Below are 8,672 nucleotides of genomic sequence, written 5' to 3'. Positions count from 1 at the left end.
GAGCATACTGTCTTTATCTGTGATTCTAAATACCTCCAATTTAGTTTTCCTCCATTTCTCTCCAGATTACGTGCTGTTCTCTTGAGGGCATGTGTATGACTATTATACCAAGATGCAGGTGCTTGGTCTCTAACCTAATAATGTAGTGCAAAACAACTTCTGGATTTGACTCTTCTAACTTCCTTTGTACCAGTTTTTTTTTTTTTTGCCTGTCAAAGACAGAAAAGCCATCAGTGGTAATGCCTACCAGTCTGTTCCGTGGAAAACCAGCGTGCCTAATCGCGACGCACAGCTGCTGAAATATATCTTTGACTGTGGTACGGTCGTGCATTGGACACAAACTCAGCAACTCCTCTGTCACTTCAAACTGGTCATTAATACCCCTGATGAAAATGACTAGCTGAGCAATGTCTGTTTTGTCTGTGCTTTCGTCGAGTATCACAGTGTATGCAGTGAAATCTCTAGATTTGCCGCCTAACTGATCATAAATATCACTTGACACTGTGTTTGCCGATTGAGAGAGATTGTTGAACAAGCTCTTCTTTTCTGGACATAGAATATCAGTGACTTTCAACATGCAACCTTAATAAACTGCCCTTCAGTGAATGACTTTCCTGCTTTAGCGATCAATTCACTCACTACATAACGTTAGTTCTCTCTGCATATGGGTGACTCGTGTTTTTTCTCTCTCGTCTTCCTGGAACTTCTGATACTGTTCTCAGTGTTTAGTCGAGTAATGACGATTCCGGTACAGGGTTTCGGGTTCGGTGCACGTGTACCGAATGCAATGCTTTTTATGTGCGGAACATCGTCAAAATCTGAGAGCTGAACAAGTGGCAGAAGGAACGTTTTTTTAGCTTCTTTTAGCACTTTGAGCACAGTCACCTTTTTCAAACAGTGCTGTTTCTTTTTTTTCTTTTTTTTATTATTACAAAACTTGAAAACATGATTAACAATCGCTGCCACTTCCTGTCATCAACATCTTTACAACAGCCTAACGAGATGGATTCTTTTGCGTTTTATGTCCAGCTTCAAGAGTATCTCTTTAAAAGAGAAAATCCTGACAATTCGACATATTGAGGAAGTGAATGAGTAAAGAATGGAAGGAAGAAATCAAGACATTTGTTAAAGTATGCTGAAATAAGTAGAAAATATATTTAGAAAATGTAATATTAATGTAACACACACACGCACACACACACACACACACACACACACACACACACACACAAACAAAATATACACAAAAGAGGTCTAACAAATGTAAACTATTTAATTACATTTGTTTATTTATTTTATTTTATTTAATAAATTTATTTGTGCCACTTTAATCATTTATGTAATTTAAGCAATACAATAACAGTGTATTGCATTCATATGATTTATTTTATTTTCATTGATTTTATTTTAATAAAATATGATTTCCTATTTTTTAAACCAAGCAGGCATTTTATTTAAAAAAATTTTTTTAAATGCAAACTGTTTACAAATGTTGATAATAATAAACTGTGTTCATTAGAAAATGACAATTTATGTTTTGCATTTCATCCCAAACTGTACCAAAATTGAAATGGACCGTAAGATTTCTTTACAGATACACCCCTAGTTTGTATTATGTGTGTTTCCACCCTCAGAAACAATGTGTAATGCAAAAGCCTCTTTTAAGAGGGTCCTGGGAAGCTGAAAAATATGCCCCCTGCTCGGTGCTGGTTACTTGGAGAGCTTCCCCTTTGCTGAGCTGATACAAGACAAATCATTGTCCTTTATGAAGCCACTAGGTAACTTGACATTCCTGATGGATGGAGCTACAACCAGTACAACGATCTGAAAGAAGCACACAATGAAGTTTAAGAACAGAACTCAAGATATTATATGCAAAACCAATTAGAAGACACACTCTTCATGAGGCAAACGGGGAAGCAATGCTAAAGAAGGGGCAATGTCCTTTTCAGGGTACAAGGGAAGAGCAACTTACACCACAAAGCATCCTCCATGTGGTGGGCAACATCCACCAGAGTTTTGATTGAGTCAACTTGACTAAGTCGTTGCCCAATTCTTCATGAGCTCAGTTACTTTGCCAGCGTGCCACTTGCATTCAAGGAAGAAGATAAACAACAATCGAGATTGTACAGGAAGATCCTTTATATTCCGTTTTGAATGATGCTTTACAATGCAATTGTACAATTTGCTGTACAATGTATTTTTAAATACTAAATAAACAAGCTAGTGGCAAGATAAAAACTCCCCGCGATGGAATGAGGAAGTAACCTTCAGAGGAACCAGACGCAAAAGGGGAACCCATTGTGTGACATCAAATTTATATTCATTATAGTTCAATTATTAATAATATTATCAACTTTTTACTAATATGCACTCAAATGTAAGACAGTTAAACACAATTGTAGTCCAAAGCCACTGTAGCAAACTATTATATTAATTACAGTCTAAATCCAATCTTATCGAGCTTTAGATTAACCCTGCTCAGTAACTTAGTGGATCTTTGATGGATGACAGCATCCAAATATCCTAGTTCACCAAAACACTCTATATTCATGATCCCTCCAGATCTGCTCATTTACTTTAGAAAAACTTACTGACGAAAGGTTTGACTTAATAAATGTGTTTTCAGCCTCGGCTTGCGACTGAGACTGTGCCCGAGTCCTCAACACTAATTAGAAGGCTGTTCCATAACTGTGAGGCTTTGTAAGAGTAATCTCTGCCCCCTGCGGTAGCCTTCATTATCCAAGGTACCAACAGATTGGAATCATATTGGAACAGACATTCACTGAGACCATTCATTGCGTTACATGTCAGTAGTAGTATTTCATAATCAAATGTGAGATTTAATACGGAGCCAGTGTAAACTGACTCTTGCTGCTGCATTCTGGACTGAGCTTATTCATGCACCTACTATACAGTGCATAAATACAGACAATAAAGCATTACACTAGTTAGATCCAGATATAACAAAAACAGAAACTAGTTTTTCTGCATCCTGTAATAACATCATTACATTGCTAAGATTAAAGAAGGCTCTCCTGCTAATGTTGTCTGGGTCAGGGCTCAAACTGGGTTCGAATGCATGAGAAACAAGAGCTCTGTCTGTGACAAAGATGTGCATGAACCCAAATACAGAGACCGACATGGAAATGTAGAAAAATCCCCCAAATATAAGATAAAATCTACAGAGGGCAGAGCAAAAAAAAAGGCTGAAAGAGGGAAAAAAATAAAACTTTAAGAAATTCATACAAAATGTACATCTTTTGTATATCAGTAAGGCATAAACTAAACTCAAAAAACATTGACTTACACCAGGCAACTTAAAAACAGGAAGGAACTCAGAAAAACATACCCAGGAAAGGGACCACAAAACATTACCAAACAAGCACCAAACTGACACAACAATACACACAGGAATAACAGAACTCGGGTGGAAACAATAGGAGTCAATTAGGCACACAGGCGACATCTGGTGTGGGAAAACAGGAAACACATGTAAAAGAAATAAACAAAAGACTAGAAACTTGGCAGGACCCCTCAGATCCTGAGAAATGTTATCCTTATGAGCCTCAAAGGAAAGACTAGAGTTCATGATCACACCAAGGTCTTTTCCTGCTTTACATGCTGAGACAGAAAGACCATCCAGAGATGCTACATAATCTGCATGTGGTCCTAGTAAAAGTACATATAAGGACAAAAGTATTTTGACACCTGACCTTTCCCTCCATATGCGTTAAAATATTTAATCACGATTAATCGTATGATTGTCATGAGTTAATTAATGATTAATCACAACTTAATAGTGCATTTGTGTCTTTTCTAAATGTACCTTAAATTAATACTTTAATCAACATGGGCAAGGACAAATATGGATGCTTTATGCAAATGTATGTTTATTTTAAATTAAACCAAACACAACTTAGAGCATGTAGACAAAATATTCTTGTAAAAGTTTTAAAGTAATTACGATGTTTAAAATTACTTAAACCATCAGGACACCAAACAAAACTTTTGCTATGTTTCCACATGGATGGTTTTAATTGCCGGATGTGTGCATCATGATATCATCTATCTGATACCACAGTAGATGGCGGTAATGCTCTACTTAAGGAGACAGAGCCCGAGTCAGAGGCCAATAACAGGTAATTTACCACTTGAACCAGCACCGTCTCTGTGCTATAATGTGGCCTAAATCCTGACTGATACATTTCATAAATGTTATTCATAAAAGTAAAAGTAAAAAGTAGGTGTGAGTATATCCGCTGTACTACAACCTTTTCTAGGATCTTGGAGATAAAGGAGAGGGTTGATATTGACCTGTAGTTAAACAGCTGACAGGTTGAAAGATTAAGGTACATAACCAGTTCTAATGGAAGAATAGTTTTTTTAGAACAGGATCGAATGCTTCTTTTTGTAAAAATAACATGCAACCATGTTTCTACACCGTGAGTGAATCGATCTCTGGAAATGATTATTGATTGGACATGATTTGGAAAGGCACCCAATGCCCTATCAAAGGCATTACAGATGAAAATGCAGCTTAGATCAAAAACCAAACCATGAAGTCAAAGGCGAGACAAGATTGTTGCAAGGTGCAGATCTGGGGAAGGCTACATAAACATTTCTGTTGCACTGAAGATTCCCAAGGACATGGTGGCCTCCATAATTCACAATTAGGACTCTTTCAAAAGCTGGTCACCCAGACATTCTAAACAATCAGGGGAGAAGGGCTTTAGTAAGAGGAGTAACCAACAACCTGATGGTCACTCTGACTGAGTTCTGGGATCCTGTGTGGAGAAAATCCACCAATCCAGGTGTGAAAAGCTTGTTGCTTCATTTCCAAAAAAGAAAAGTGTGTAGATTAATGAGAAATTTTTTTTTTTAACAACTGTAGTATTAGGTTGCAACATAATGAAAAACTTAAAGGGGGTCTGAATGCACTTTATGTCAATTAACTGTGAACTTTTATTTATTTATTTATTTATTTATTTATATATATATATATAATGGAGACAATACTGTTTAATTAATAATTTAATTAATTTAAAGAAGGTGTCCTATACCTGCGTAAAAAAAACTATTTCCTGGTGATCATTAATCAAGCTCAATGACAAAAAAATAGGGATTGACGCCATGGGGTACTATAGGTTATTAAGCTGAGCAGCCTAGGTCATACTGTGTCGACAGACAAAGGTTTGAACATCTGGTGAAAAATTGAAGACGGATGAGATAAGTCGCCAATGAGCTCATAATGGAATCTAGTGGACTTTCAGAAATGGATACACAATTAGAAATCATGTATGTATGTATCATTACATAAGAGAACAAACCACAAAAGACTAAAGACAAAATGTCTATTCTTGCCACCCTGCCTGCTCTGGTTCCTGTTCCTGCTCCTGTTCCTGTTTCTGACCCCGTTCTGCTCTGTTTCTGTTTTTGGATTTTGTTTTGTTTTCTCCATACCCCTGTAACATCTTGCATTTGGGTCCTTACTCACCTAGTCACCCACGATTCCCTGACAGAATAATCTGGCCCCTCTGCATCATGTCCCTGACCTCTGACAGAATAATCTGTGGATGTATTAAAGTGTTGCGCTTGCTCCACCGCATACCGGCAAATCAGGGACCCAACCGAAACAGTAGACATTTTGAAGCTCAGCCCCCAGCAGAGAACTGAGTATTTTCGGGTACGTCATGAAAAATCTCTGGCAAACAAAAATGTTTTAAATGACCTCCTAAGTCGACTGTCCCTCTGGCCTCTGAACTTTGCTCTGCGGATGACGCCTCGCTCTCTCACCCTGCCAAGATCACCTCTATTCCTGTCTGCCCTGCTGAGTATGCCCCCTCCACCTCAGACCTCCGCAGAGGGCATCGCTCCGGTTTAGACCTCCACAGAGGGCATCGCTCCGCCTCAGACCTACGTCAGGCTCTTACGGGCACATGGCATGCACTTCCGGGATCACGGGCCGCACTTCCGGTTCCACGGGGCGCACTTCCGGGTCGGCGGCCATCTTGCCGTTTTCCTGACCTCTGACACCGTGCATTTTTAAGCATTTTTTTCTGTGCCTTACAGTTTTTCTGGGGATTTGTAATGAAAGCAAATTGTGTGTTTTTGTGTAAATTATACAGCAAACGAAAATAAAAAAGTATTTATAATGTAGAAATTTATAATGTAAGTCAGTGATTCTGATTGTGTTTAGGCCAGCAGAGAAGAAAGGCCTTGTGGCTCTGATGGCCCACCACTGTTGGGTGTCTTATTATTATCAGGTATTTTCTTATTCATAATAGTGTATGTATGCTGGAACAGTGTGATGTTTCAGTTTACAATTGTTCACATATCTGATAATTGTTGTTCATACTGGGTCTAATTTAATTCAATTCAATTCTTTACTTGTATAGCGCTTTTAACAATATATGTCAATGACAATAAACATTGTCTCAAAGCAGCTTTACACAGATAATGTTATGATAAAAAATGAATATGTTCTTTATATGTAAGTTTGTCCCTAATGAGCCGGTGCTGACTGTGGCAAGGAAAAACTCCCCGAGATGGCATAAGTAAGAAACCTTGAGAGGAACCAGACTCGAGCGGGAACCCATCCTCATCTGGGTTGCACCGAATGTCCATTTATTGCAGATATACAATGTTGCGGGGTACAGTGATGATGATCAGAAGTGAACTGTAGTCCTGAGTCAATGTAGCAGTCTGTTTACATTAACTACAGTCCAAATCCATCCTCAAAGCTCCCGTTCTTACTCCGGAATTTCATGGAACCACCCAAGGCATTGATGAGAACCATCCCAATCTGCACAGCGTGTCCTCCAATCGAGGAGAACACTATCCAGAGGCAGGCCTGGACGAAGTGGAAAGATCCACGGAGGGGAGAGGGGCAGGAACAGTGGTCACTGGAGACTCAGGAGCATGTTTAACTCGACCGAGAGAGAGCAAGAGAGAGAGAGAGAGAGAGAGAGAGAGAGACCCACCACCCCACCGTCAACAAACCTGAGTGAACGTGTGAATGTGAGGGGACGACAGCATACAAATATCCCAGTTCACCAAACACTCTATATCCATGTTCCCTCCAGATCTGTGCCTTAACCTAAAAGAAAATCTACTGATAAAAGGCTTGACTAAATAAATACGTTTTTAACCTCGACCTGAACACTGAGACTGTGTCTGAGTCCCGAACACTGATTGGAAGGCTGTTCCATAACTGTGGGGCTTTATAAAGAAAGATCTGCCCCCTGCTGTAGTCTTCATTATTTGAGGTACCAACAGATAGCCTGAACCTTTTGATCTAAGTAGGCGTGGAGGATCATACTGGTACAGAAGTTCACTCAGACACTGTGGTGCGAGACCGTTAAGTGCTTTATACGTCAGTAGTAATATTTTATAATCAATGCGAGATTTGATTGGGAGCCAGTGTAGACTGATTAAAACAGGGGTGATGTGGTCATATTTCCTAGATCTAGTGAGGACTCTTGCTGCTGCATTCTGAACTAACTGAAGCTTATTTATGCACTTACTCGCACACCCAGACAGTAAAGCGTTACAGTAGTCTAATCTAGAAGTAACAAAAGTATGAACTAGTTTTTCTGCATCCTGTAACGACATCATATTTCAAATTTTAGCAATAAATTACAATAAATCAATTCAAGGACAAACGACAAAATTTTTACTAAAAATAAAATTATTTTGCCCCAGGCCACTCGGCAAGTGTGTGTGTGTGTGTCTGTCTGTCTGTCTATCTGTCTTTCTCTCTGCTCTCTTCTCTCTCCATTTTTATCCTTGTCTACCTCACTCACTGCATTCATTAATAAAATTACGTATTTTATCACTTCTATAACTGCACACCTCAACAACGTTTAACTGTAATAAATTGCCATTCGGTGCCACCGGCTCCCTCTTGGGTCTGGTTCCTCTCAAGGTTTCTTCCTCTTGCCACATTCTTTATTACGGCATTATCTGTGTAAAGCTGCTTTGAGATAATGTATATCGTTAAAGGTTTCATTCAAATTAAAATGAATTGAGTTGAATTAAATTAAACATACAAGCGTGTGATCTTCACCACTCACTTCTTTCCGCTCCAACTGACACTTACTTCCAGTATTTAAGGACACCAAAGACATTAACTAATTGCCAGATTATCTCACTAGCTTTTCATGTCCCTGAGATTATTTTTGACACTCTGCCTGCTCTGGTTCTGTTCCCAGCCTGTTATTGATCCCTGTTCTGTCTGGATACCCTAAAATTCTTGTTTGGACTCTGGACTGACTTTTAGTTTTTGGATTTGCTCTGCCCTATATTGCTTTGTTCACCATGCCTGATTTTAGAACTGTTATTGTTGTTCTGGTTGCCTGTGTTCTGACTCTGGACTGTTAATGGTTTTTCCTGCCAGTCCTATATTACCCTGTAAAAGTGTTCATAACTTTCCGAACATTTTCTCTGCTTGCTACTTCCATTAAAGACTGCTTAGATATACTCCGGTTGCATCCTGCATTTGGGTCCTCCTCCAAGTTACACTCCTGACAGTTTAACGTGGTTTAATTAGAGTTATGCATGCCAGCCACTATAATTTAATAACTATAAAAAACTACAAGAAATTCAGCATATTATAATAGACATGAAAGTGCCTTTACATACATAATAGTTCTGTAATTGTTCTTTATCTA

Source organism: Silurus meridionalis, chromosome 7 (assembly GCF_014805685.1).
Source record: "Silurus meridionalis isolate SWU-2019-XX chromosome 7, ASM1480568v1, whole genome shotgun sequence".
NCBI lineage: Eukaryota > Metazoa > Chordata > Actinopteri > Siluriformes > Siluridae > Silurus > Silurus meridionalis.
The sequence above is the reverse complement of the archived record's forward strand: the minus strand, read 5'-3'. Positions refer to the sequence as shown.